Source organism: Castor canadensis, chromosome 6 (genome assembly GCF_047511655.1).
Source record: "Castor canadensis chromosome 6, mCasCan1.hap1v2, whole genome shotgun sequence".
Taxonomy (NCBI): Eukaryota; Metazoa; Chordata; class Mammalia; order Rodentia; family Castoridae; genus Castor; species Castor canadensis.
The window spans coordinates 63,686,113-63,698,528 of NC_133391.1; the positions used below are offsets into that span (position 1 = coordinate 63,686,113).

At 34.4% G+C, this 12,416-nt stretch overlaps 1 long non-coding RNA gene and 1 other non-coding gene across 2 annotated transcripts in view; both read right to left on the reverse strand.

The window, feature by feature from the left end:
* Nucleotides 1–2,373: 2,373 nt before the first annotated feature.
* Nucleotides 2,374–12,416, reverse strand: part of LOC141424119 (uncharacterized) — a 536,343-nt gene continuing 526,300 nt past the window's right edge. Inside the window, exon 7 of the long non-coding RNA XR_012448988.1 lies at nucleotides 2,374–4,988. This is a non-coding gene — a long non-coding RNA (uncharacterized lncRNA). The remainder of the gene's footprint in view (nucleotides 4,989–12,416) is intronic.
* Nucleotides 2,909–3,070, reverse strand: LOC141424333 (U1 spliceosomal RNA). Its single transcript, XR_012449283.1, has one exon. It is a non-coding gene; the product is annotated as a U1 spliceosomal RNA (small nuclear RNA).

The window sequence follows — 12,416 nt, forward strand, 5'->3', positions numbered from 1 at the left end:
ATTCCCAATTACATTATTGAGGACCGCTTTTACCTAATAATACCCTAACATTAACAGAAAAGATCCTGTAAGGCTGAGGGTCCAAATAACAACAGATTTCAGGAAAATGAAGCATCAAATTTTCATTTGATTTAGTTTAGTCACCTTAGCACTGCGAGTACAAGACAAGAAGCTACTATTGACAGAACCATGGGAAATGCCTCATTTTCAATGCATCCCTTGGTAACAAGAATTTATGGATTTAAGTTCGAGCACTGTTTAAAGTCATGCAGCCTTATTAAAACAAGCTATTCTGTTCCAAGTTTCCTAAATTTTACTTGCCTTTTATAACATTAAGTGGTAACAGAGCATGGTCCCTCTAACTCTTCCCCTCAATAAGCACTTCAGTGAAGGCAGCTGCTGATGATAATTTAACTTTTTTGCCACTATTTGTAGTAGGCTTCCAGACCATCAGTACTGAATATTGATGGGATTTGCATGACCTTTACTACAGCCACAAAAGATAACCAATCCCAGATTCTCCTTATCCTCATTCTCCTGAGGGATTTTCACCTGAAACCCATTTCTCTATGCCAAAATCTAGTCAATGTTCTTGACTTCGAGGAAAAGAATAACTCTAGTTAATTAATTAGAAAAGCAATCTCTTTGTAAGAATAACAGGTAGTTTGTGGTTTCCATGGGATACCTGGAAAATACAGGCTTGGATGGCAAGCAGTAATTAGTTAGAAAGACAAAATGGTGGAATATAACCAAGATGATGGACATAATAATTACAGCAATACCTCTGCCAGGGCCAACACTTGACACACACTACCACAGTTGCTGGAATTTTGCACTGCCTTTTACAACACAGTTCCTTGAATATTTAAATCCCTAAGCCAAATTTCCAGATGGGAGCTTTCAACTGGAAAAGACTATGCCCATGTCTCTCTTCCTCTAAAACTCAAAGTGGTCATCATTTAAATACATACATATATATATATATGAAAATTAACTTGACATAAAAATCTAAATTTGTATTAACAGTAGCAATAAACAAGCAAAATATAATAGAAAATATTTCACTTGTCTTATAAAAAAACTAAAATGTGTTGAAATAAAATATAACAAAATATGTAAATTTTTATAAGAAAGCCCCCAGAATTTATTGAATGGCATACAATAAGATCTCAATAAATGATGAGATAGACTTATGTTCTTAGAAAGAGAAATTTATCATATAAAAATACTTAAACTCTTATAAACCTTATCTTTAAATTCAAATAAATCACAATGTGGTGGTCAGGAGCTCTTTCAATTGACTTCAGCAGCCAATTCTAAAATCATACAAGGAAATGTGAAAGAATAGACAGGATAATTTTGATAAATAACAGTGGCAAGGGAGTCACACTAGCAAATACTAAAAATAATAATAGTGTTTTCTGCCACTAGAAAGCAGATCAGTAGAACAGAATACAAGTGTGAAATGCTTATATGCATATGGAATTTAATATCTAGTAAGAGTATCACTTTAAGTCAGTGGGAAAGAATAAACACTAGATAAGTTATATTGGGTCAATTTGTTAATTTGGAAAACTATGATAGATCTCCATCTCACCATTTAAAAAACAAATTACTTTAGTAAAGAACGATGAGTCAAATGGAAAAAATAGGGAAAAATATATATGAGCAGGCAACTCAGAGGAAAAAATTCAAAGATCAATATAGGGTATACAAGATATTTAACCACTTTAAAAGCAAAATAGCAACCTAAAAAACATTTCACTTACTACTTTGCATAAATTAAAATGTGGTAAAGAAAGTGGGGAGTGGGGGCTCTCATATAACTCTCATAAAAATATAAATGTGTTCAATATTTTAATGTCATTACATAAGTATATATTAAAATTTTAAATGCGTGAACTTCCTATAAATCTCTTCCTGGTATCAGCCTACCAAAATACTGATTCATATGCACAAGAGGGTAAAAAGTAGAATATATATATTACAGAACTGTCTGTAATAGCAAAAACATGAAAGTAATCTCATTCTTTTCAATAAGACTTCCAAATGTATTACAGAACATGTATTTGGTTGCACTAAAGAGGAGATATGCTATTGAATGAAAAAATAAAACTATGAAAGCTCACATATAGTATTACAATATTTACATTAAAGACCATCTATAATACAAAATTTATGCATTAATTCATAGAAAAAGTTGAAAATTTATATATTAAGCTGGTAAAATGATTGCTTCAGGAGAAGAGGATAGAATTGTAGATAGTAGCAATTATTAAATTTATTTCTAGTGTTTTAGTATTTTCAAATAATATATATGTCTATAACCTATATAATTTAAGGTCATATTAAATCTAAAGTCAATCTGCCACTTGATTTAATGGTTAAATGTTAAAATTTATTAATATAGTCACATAACAGTCACCATGCATATATAATTTTAGTCATGTAAAGAAGTGGGCCATATATAAAAGACTTTTTCCAGTGAAATAGAGTGAACTTTTTCCCCTGACAGTTGAGGGAAAGTTCTCACATGAATTTCTGAAATAAATGATTTGGTAACATTTCTTCATACAACTGATAATGTTGATAAAGACCATTTCTATTATGTCAAGCAGCTTACTCATGTAGCAGATCTCAACAAGCTATTAAGTACCTTACCTGTGTCTTAGGGCTAATAAATGAATACCTTTTAATTTTCAGAATAAGTTATCAGGATTTGTGGAGGTTTTGTTTTTTATCAAGATTAAACATGGCAATGAATGGCTTCTTCCCCAAGTGCTTGACTTTTCCACTTAAATATTTTTATAAGTAATTAAAGAAATACGTTTATGATAAATTTTGGGCCTTATTTTATTTCATTTTTTATTTATTTATTTATTTATTTATTTATTTATTTATTTTTTGTGGGGAGAGTGCAAATGCAGTCCCCCACTACCACAAATTATGAAGTCGAGTTTCCCACATTTGGGGAAATCACAGGAGTCAGCACATCAGGAGTGCAATGGATAAGCCTCACCCTGGGAAAACCACCTTTGTGATCATGGTATCTCCCCTGCCAGGTAAGTATGGGCCTTACTTTAAATAATGACACAGAATGTGATGATCTACACTGCAGAGCTGAATGCAACCAAAGTTGAAAAAAGCTGTCCATTCATTGGATCTCCACAGAGAAATCTTCCAACTATTGCCTCTGCTCCTTGTGTGAACATCTAGGGGAGCTTTGAAGACACTGTTCAGTTAAAAACCTGCTACCACTTCTGAGTCCATGGTGTAAATACTCATAACCATCTGCCAGAATTCCCAAATACTTGCCACTATTTCAATGGCCTCCTATATTCTAATTTAGTGAAAATAAAAAATAACTACCCTAGTGTGGAATGTTGTCCTATCACCATCAATCTCAATAGACATTCTCAGACAAAAGTCCTACAAAATATCATCCCTCTAAATTGGGGACTGGAAATTTATTTTCTAGAAAAGTCCAGCTATAAATATTTTTTATGCTTTGCGGATCATATAGTCTATGTCACATCTATTCAATTCTGCCATTGGAGCACAAAAACAATAACAAACAATACCTGTTAGGTGTTGAGAAAAGTCTTATGTCCATAGAGCAAAGTTTAATGGCAGGCCCAAACTGCCAGGCTGGCTGGGGAAAAGATGATGCAGCAGCAAACTTGGGCCAGGTGTGGCTTTTATAGAAGAGGAAGGGTGAGGAAGTTAGCGCATGTGTGGTAGTCTCTGGCAGGGGTGGGGCTATCTTAGAGAGCTATAATTTCTGTTAAGGGCGGGGCTGTCCTTGGAAGTTTCTCAAGTGAGGTCTGAGGATAAAATGGCTGCTGATTTATAAATGGTGACATTATTGTTCTATCAAAACCTTAAGTTTCAATAAGACTTTATTTATGGCCATTGAAAGTTGAATCACCTATCATTTGCATGTATCATAAAAAATTCTCTTTATCTTTTTGTAATCACTTAGAAATATAAAAGCCATGTTTAGCTCACAGGTCATACAAAAACAGGCAACTGGTCCAGTATAGCCTGTGAACAATAGTTTGTTTTCTATAGTTTGCTATATTTACATGATAGAAAACAGTTACTGCTATCTAACATAGGACTTACTTCCCTTTATTATATTGTGATAAGAATTTTAAAATTTGTCTAAAATTAATGGCTGTTGTGTGGGCCAATTTATAATTGGTTGATAAAACAAAAACAAATGTTGCTTTGATTGTGTAACTGGGGATAAATTTATTTGTAAAATTGAGATAATTAAGGTATTTACCCCCACATTCCTTTGTGAACATGTAAGGTACAATATGGAAGGTGTTTTAAAGACCTTTAGGACAGGTGCCTGGAACATGACAACATTTCGATAAATGATAGATTATTAACAAAAGCCTCTGGTCACAATGGCAAGCACATCCTTAATGTGAATACCTATATACAACAAAGTTCTTTATATTCCCATGAGATTGGCAAAGCCATCCCAACAGTGAAAGCAACACAATTAAACACTTAATTCATGTAATTCCCCTACTTCTTGTTCTACACTCATCAGGAAATGTCTTCTAGCAATGATTTGGCTGCTAATGTGGTCTATTTTCAGATAGTCTCAGGCTTGCAGTACTAATTTACTATTGTACATATTCATTTTGGCAACTAATCCTGAACTCAGGAAAGTGCAACCCAAAAGTTAAGCCATTTCAGTGTTCTGAAAGTAAGGGTTCTGAAGCCAAAGGCTGAGAGTAGATTCAGCAGAGTGATGAGATCCTGCTGGAGGTTCCCTCAGAGAGAATGTAACAAGCTCCATACCATCACCTCAACATTGGCTCCCACACGGTGCTAAACAAGCAATCCCAGGTGGCGTGACTTCCCTCTGGATCTCGGTGCTCGGTGCACTTCACTCCTCTGCCTGGGTGTGAGAGATTTCCACTTGGGTGTCAGGAATGGGTCAGGTGATCAGGTGAGGTGAGTCTTTTAGACTAAAATAAAGTTACAATTGAAGAGAATGATTTTTAAAGGATGATGAAAAGAAAAAATAATTAGGAGAAACTGGCCATTTCCTTCACACTGGCATTATTAATCCTGTTTTTGTCAGAAATATTTAACAAAACACCAGTAAACTCCCTTCTAAAATATATGTTGTACCAATGGGTTTTATATGCAGACAGAGGAAAGCCATTCTGATTTGTTATTGGCTGGTTGTTGTCAACATGAACCTCAGCTGTCTTTGGGGGATCATTTTAGACTGTAGGAAATGGCACTGCACTGACTAATGAGCAATTTGTGGTAAAGGTAGACTCTGCCAGACTCAGAGATGTTCATTAATGCCTTAACATTTCTCGTTCTACCTGATTGCATCTGTTAGCCTTCTTTCCTACTGTCCTTCCCAATGGGCAGTGGGGATTTGGGGTCAGGTTTTCATTATTATCATGCTTCTCTCTTTTCCTTTTATAATGCATATTTTTTCCTTGTATAAACAAGACAAATGCTTTTAGCCCGCAAGGAGAGCTAAGCACTTTCAGAATAACTGACTCATTTAGCAGTGCTTGGCTTCCTGTGCTTGTCAGCGGCAGGTGACATTTAGCATAGGCTTTATCTCAGTTGTGGTAATTACTGGGCTGACATGAGCTCTCATACACAGCACAGATTGTTTTCAGCAGATGTAACTAAGCAACTCTGCTTTCTCTGGAGCAGTTTATCTGGCTTTCAAATTGTGGCATTCCGAACACACACACACACACACACACACACATAGTTTAATGCCATTTTTATGGAAATAGTCATTCTTTGTTGCTGTGACTATATTGATTTATTCCATGAGGTGATGGAATGGGATATCTTCATTGTGAGTAACCTCTATAATACAAGCTGGTTATGCATTCTATTAAACCGAAAGGCTATTGTTATCACTATGTATTTCAGCTACTTTAATGATATAATTAATATGTTTGGATTTACATTTGATAGCTTTAGATGCAATTGTGTTACTGATGTAATAACAATGATTTGTCTTTTTAATTTCTGAAATTAGTATCTTTTTCTCTTAAAGGAGATGGAATGGAAAGAAAATATTTTAGTAAAAGGAGTCATAGTCAACAATGCTTGAGTATTTGTATCATATCTTAGCAACTTTCAAGATATTTATATTTAATCAAATTATTCATATGAATGTTAAATATCTTTAAGAAAAGAAAAAAGTAGCCTGGTCCTTTGATACTTTCAATTTTAGTTGGCATCTTTCTATTTCCAAACTCTGGTCAGTTAGTGATTATCTTACAAAAATACACAATAGGTCAGAAGTGTCATTCCAAACACATTATATTTGCTGTAATCTGAGATTGTTTAAATGTTGAAGTTTTCACTTAACTGCGTAGTATACTAGAAATCATGTTGTTTAATGAATAGGGATGAGATACAGAATTCCTTAATAAGTTGTTACACTGTAGACTATGGAATATTATGCAGGCTTCAGTCCAAGGGTTCTGAGTGGTGTGATGGGCTGATGACAGTAAGTTTGAAAGAACTCAGGTCAGGTCAGAGATAGAGTAAAATGATGAATGAGCACCTAGCTAATCAAGAGCATTGTCCAGTACTGCCTTGATGGGGAGGGGAGAAACAGATAGAAGGAACTTGGGCATACTACTTAGAAACATTTTCAAATTTTTTTTTTTAAAAAGAAAAGATGAATTGTATTGAAAGCTGTTGAAAAATGGGGGTTGGGAGGTAAAAGGGTAAGGGAGAGCAATGGAAGAGGTTGAATGGACCAAAGTAAAGTATACTCACAGCAGAGATACCTTGAGAAACCCCTTTGAACATGTACTTAAATATTAGTAACAAAGGACAGGACTGTAAAATAGGCACAGTGTGGGGAGTGAAATGTGGGAGGGTGAAAGATGAAGGTGAGGGAATACGGTTGATGGACTTCATATACTTACGTGAAATAGAACAAAAACCTCTTGCAATTGCTTTAAGTGGGTGGGGGCAGGAGGGAGATGGTGGAGACGATCTAACCAATGTACAATGTAAACCTATATGGAATTGTCACAATGAATTCCCCCTATACAATGAATATATCCTAATAAAAATTGTTTTAAAAAGATGAAAAAAATCTTAGAACTATTTCTAAGACCATTAAATGTTGTAATAAATGCTGGATGAATTGAGGTTGAGCCAGATTTTAATTATACAAAATAAAGCTTTTTGTTGAGAATTTCCGTAAGAAATTTTAACCTCTGGCATTTAAATAGGAAGGCAAGGGATGAGATGCTATCATGAGTAAATGTTAAACCTGAGCAAGGTATGGACTTACCAGAAAATTTAAAAGAATTTTCTTAGCCTGTCCTCAAATTCCATCAAGGGAATAAATGTATTGTAAGAAAGTATCTGCCACTTACTATGCTGTGCAGAGATGTGAAATAAACATACTAAGTGACAGTTAACCTCCGTAATACTTCTACTTCATTATGAAGGAAGCTGTCATTTAATGGAATTCACCTACGTTACGCAAAACTCTTTAAATGGCAGCTATCTTTTAAGTATGCATTTAGTCATAATACCATTTTTTAAACAACTGAATGTTGGTTGAAATTAAAATTCCATTCATTTGACAGATTCTGCTTCTATCTAGTGAAATGCCTCAGTGTAAGGTTATTTCAAACTCTGGTGGCCAGTGATAATTGACCTCATGGTTATAACTGATTCTTGCCTGTTTTTTTTTTCTTTTTTTTAATTGCAAAGCACATATTTACTGGCATTCATTCAGAGAGAGAGAAAACATTTGTATTGCTTCTTTCAGTGTTTTCTCTGCCCAAAGTAATAAAGAAAACCATATGGGGCAGACAATGACTAGAGAAAGATTTACAATAGTAAGGAAAATCGAACTTCGAATGACGGCTGGCATTCTCTCTTAGACTTTCCCTAGTCTTAGGCTGCTTCATTATGGAAAGTCATTGATGTTTGCTCCATATCTCCCCTGGCAGAGAGGTTAGCAAATAATCATGTTGATGTATCTGAAATCTTTACAGGGAAGTCTTGATATCACTTTAAAGGGTTATCCATTGAAGTTAAATCTCAGAAAATCTCCTAACAACCATTCCCCACATTAAAACAACAATAACAAAAAAAAAAAAAAACCCTCTTTGAAAAGTGAATTTCAGGCTTAGCAAAAATCACCATAATAACAGGGCTGAAAACAGAATCTTTCCACATGTCCATTATAGACCACAAGAGAGAAGCAAACCATGCTGTAAGTATCCTCCCAATGAGATGAAAGAAAACAGATCCTTGGGATCCCAGCTCACAGCTTGCAGCAGCCACCAACCCATGAGATCAATGCCTAGCTCTGGGCTGGGTTTTGAAAGAGAGTCTGTCTCACAGCCCATCACTTTAGAGCTCATAATATTTTAGTGGCTTTTCTCCCTCAACAGAAAAAAAACCTGCAGATAGTTAAAAAGAATGAAAGTTCTGTTTAAAGCAATGGGGTGGAAGTAAGAGTAAAAAGAAATTGATGAAAACCAAATGTCTCCCATATGGCTCCACACAGAGCTGCTGGAAAGCCATATAAAAAAGTTAATCTGACACATATAATTCTGCACAAAGCCAAATGTATATGCACATAATAAAAATGCAACTCAAATATGACAAATCTATGTTTTTGATAACATTGTGAGATGCAGCATTAACTTGTCTTTTTCATTGAGTTTTAAACTTGCAATTTATTATATTGTTTTCCTTACATCTTAGGATCTGACATTTAGTTGGAAATGGAAGAAATATCTCCTGTCTTAAAAAGTAAAAATTACAAACACTTACCATCCCACCAAACAATGAGATCATTTTCTTATCTACATATGCTTAGTGGTTATTATCTTTCACCTGCTAAATAACAGCTGAGCTCTTCTGAGGTAGCAAAGCTTTGTAATTACATTAATAGAACATTCTGTGCAGTTCAAGTTCTGTTTTCTGGCCTTCGAATGCAAGATTTTCAAGAGATGATTTTACAGATAATTTTACTAAAACAAATCATAGTCAGAGAAAGTTTGAATAAGGTAAGATTTGGAAACAAGACCATTTTTAAATGCTCACTAAACCCAATTTCATTTGTCTTTCTTTGGAAAACACATGGAAAAAGAAATAAATCAAGTTGAAGCATGAACAAGTGAATAATTCAAGGCCTATAAGCCAAACTACATTCTGCATATGAAGTATACAGACATTGATTTATTTATTTAACAGAGGGATTTATGGCAATCAGTAAGGGGTCCTTCAGGTCTGTGACAGAATGCTACCTTCTTTCAGAGGGATTCAGAGGCTTGCAGAGGTATTACCTGTAGACAAGAAGCCAAGATTCTATGTTAAGTACTGTAGATACAGGATTATAAGCATTTAAAGGTGTCACTGGACCCTTTAGGCAGAATTAATCATTCCCTAACACTTGCTCCCTAGTAATTTCATCTCTTGATTAGAGCACTTTTCCACTTAATTATAACTGTAAATGTGTCTTTTTCCCTTATGAGACTATGAGTATTTTGAGGTTATTTTTTTACCCAAAATGTCACATAATGTTTAAGACATAGTACTACTTAATAAATTTATCCTACATCTACTGTGCCCACTGTTCCCAACATTGCTCTGAGCTAACAGGCAAGTGCAAAACAGCCCTGAGTCACTTCTAGTGATCCCACATAGTATGATGCATGCATAGGCAACAGAGTGTTCAGGACATCTTCCATTCCTTAAATTATCAGTGGATGTAATAACCAAGATAAGTTAAAAAAAAAAAAAAAGCCTTTAATTTGGCTCTGTATTTTGATAATATTAGCTCAAAGGTGATAAGCAAGAGTATAGGAAGTCATGGAATATTTGAGTAACTTCACCTGAGAAACAAATTAGTTAAGAAACAAATAATTGAAAGTGTCAGAGCCTGAGAATTAGAAAAATTAGCAAAGAATATTACCTTCGTATTCGGCTGGGGACACAGCCTCTAGAGGATCTAGGTAGAAAGGCCAGACAGTCACATAGACTTCATGATGTAATGAAAATACAAACATGGAAACTATGCAACATCCTCCTACATAGCTGGCCAGCATGACTAGAAAAATGTAAAGGCTTAAAAAGAAAAAGTCTACAAATAGCAAAGTGTCCATAGGCTAAGTTATAAAAATGATGAGCATTTGAGATCTTCATTTATTTCTGACAGGTGGGACTGTTTCATGCTGAAGGAGCTACATATTATATACATTTTGGTTAGATCAGACCTCAACTCACCATTTTTCTTTACAAAACATTTGTATTTCTTGGTTTTAGAAGTTATAAAATTAATACATGCCATTATAATAATCAAATAATATAATAAAAATTGTAAAAAAGGCAAAGTTAATCACCTCCCCCTGAACAGTCTCCAGACCTCTAAACCCAGCCCCAACATTAACATCTGGTGAATATTTTTCACCCTTTCCTCTTGCCCACCCACATGTAAACATGGACACATATATAGATATTTCTGTTTTTTCTACCATATGTAAAAATAATATCTATATCTCTTGCAACTTGTTTCACTTAACAAGGCAACTCGGGTATGCTTGTACATCAGCAGATATTAATCTATTTTTTAATCAAATCGTGTCATTTATTTAAATGAGTTCATATCCTTAGTGTATTTAGAACTATTTTCTTGAATACAATATTCAGAATAGAGATCACATCATAAATATACATAGCTTAATGTATTTTCTCCCATGGAACATGTTTATGTAAAAAAAAAAAAAAGCAAAAGCAAGTGGAATATCAGAAATTCCTATCCTCCTCAGGTACCACACTTGTACGCCCAATGTTCACTATCATGACTTATGATGTTTTGCCTTTTAAAAAATTTAAATAACAGAAATATTCAGTATGTTTGCTACTATATCTAGCTTCCTCCATTCAACAGATTACTATGAAATTTATCCATACTTTTGTATATAATCTATTGTGTTTCTTGCTGCCTAATATACAAATATGACACAAGAGATCAATCTATTCTACTACTGAAATGTATCTGGATTTTTTCCAGTTTAGGAATTACAATGAATAATGCTGATATGGATCTCAAAATATGGAATTATCCCCCAAATTAGACTCAGTTATACAAACAAATTAAAAAAAACAACTTTCTCTCTTAAAGCTTTTTTTCTTATCATATCACTGGCATTAAAAGTCTGTTCTATACTCCATAGTTGAAATTTGATTGATTTTTCTTCACATTTTTAAAATACCAAAGACAGTATGGGCAGAATATTCTGCTGTGTGGACTGAGAGGTAGAACCTCATGCTTAGGAATGTACAAAGGTAGAAGACTGCAAGAAACCAGAGAGTTTCTAGCATTCTACAACAGTGATGCCTCAGCAGTGAAGACTATTACTCTGTATGTCAGTATCCTGACTGGAGTGCAGGAATCAAATAAGGGTTATATCCCAGAGGACCTAGAAAGAATTATTGAAGAATTTAAGCTTGTTCAACAAAAGATTAAGAAAGAGCAAAGAGAATATGGAGTCAGTGTGGGGAAGAGAGACAAACTGTAGGAGCAGAAATTGAGACAAGAAATTTGGAAGGGAGAAGAGGAGAATTAATACAGTAGGGATACAATAGCTCACAAACTTTTTAAAAATAGGGCTACATAAATCTTAATTTTAAGTGGCATCCGCTACTTTGACTTCCCTCTTATTTTTCTTTCTTTTGTTTTTAATCAATGATAGGAATTTATCTCAGGACCTTGTATATGCTAAGCAAATGATCTACAACTGAGCTACATTCCCAACCCTTTCAGCTGTTTTGATTGTGTTATTTTCCATATTTTTAATGCAGTTGAACATTATTCACAGGTTCCAAATTTGAAAATTCACATACTTGCTAAAATATATTTGTAACACTAAAATCAATACTACAGGCATTTTTACAGACATATGCAGAGATCAGTGAAAAATGTGAGTTTCCTGAAGCACATTTTCTCTGCTGAGGTTCAACAGGGCGAAGCTCTGCCTTCTTGTTTTAGCTCTCAAACACCAAACAAGCATTCTCTTTGCAGTCTATTTAGTGCTGTGTGTGCTGTTTTAAATTCTGCTGTTTATGGCTCCCAAGCATAGTTCTGAAGTGCTGTCTAGTGTTCCTAAGAACAAGAGGGCTACAATGTGCCTAGAAAGAAAATACATGTGTTAGGTATGCTTTGTTCAGGCATGAGTTAGAATGCTGTTGGTCATGAGATCAATGTTAATTAACAATATGTATTCAATAAGGTGTCTTCAAATAGCAACAGATATAAAACAAGGTTATGCATTGATCAGTTGGGTACAATGTCATGACTAGAGGCTCACAGGAACCAAATTCTGTATTTACCTTTGAAGCAATAATTTAGCATCCACTAATTCAGT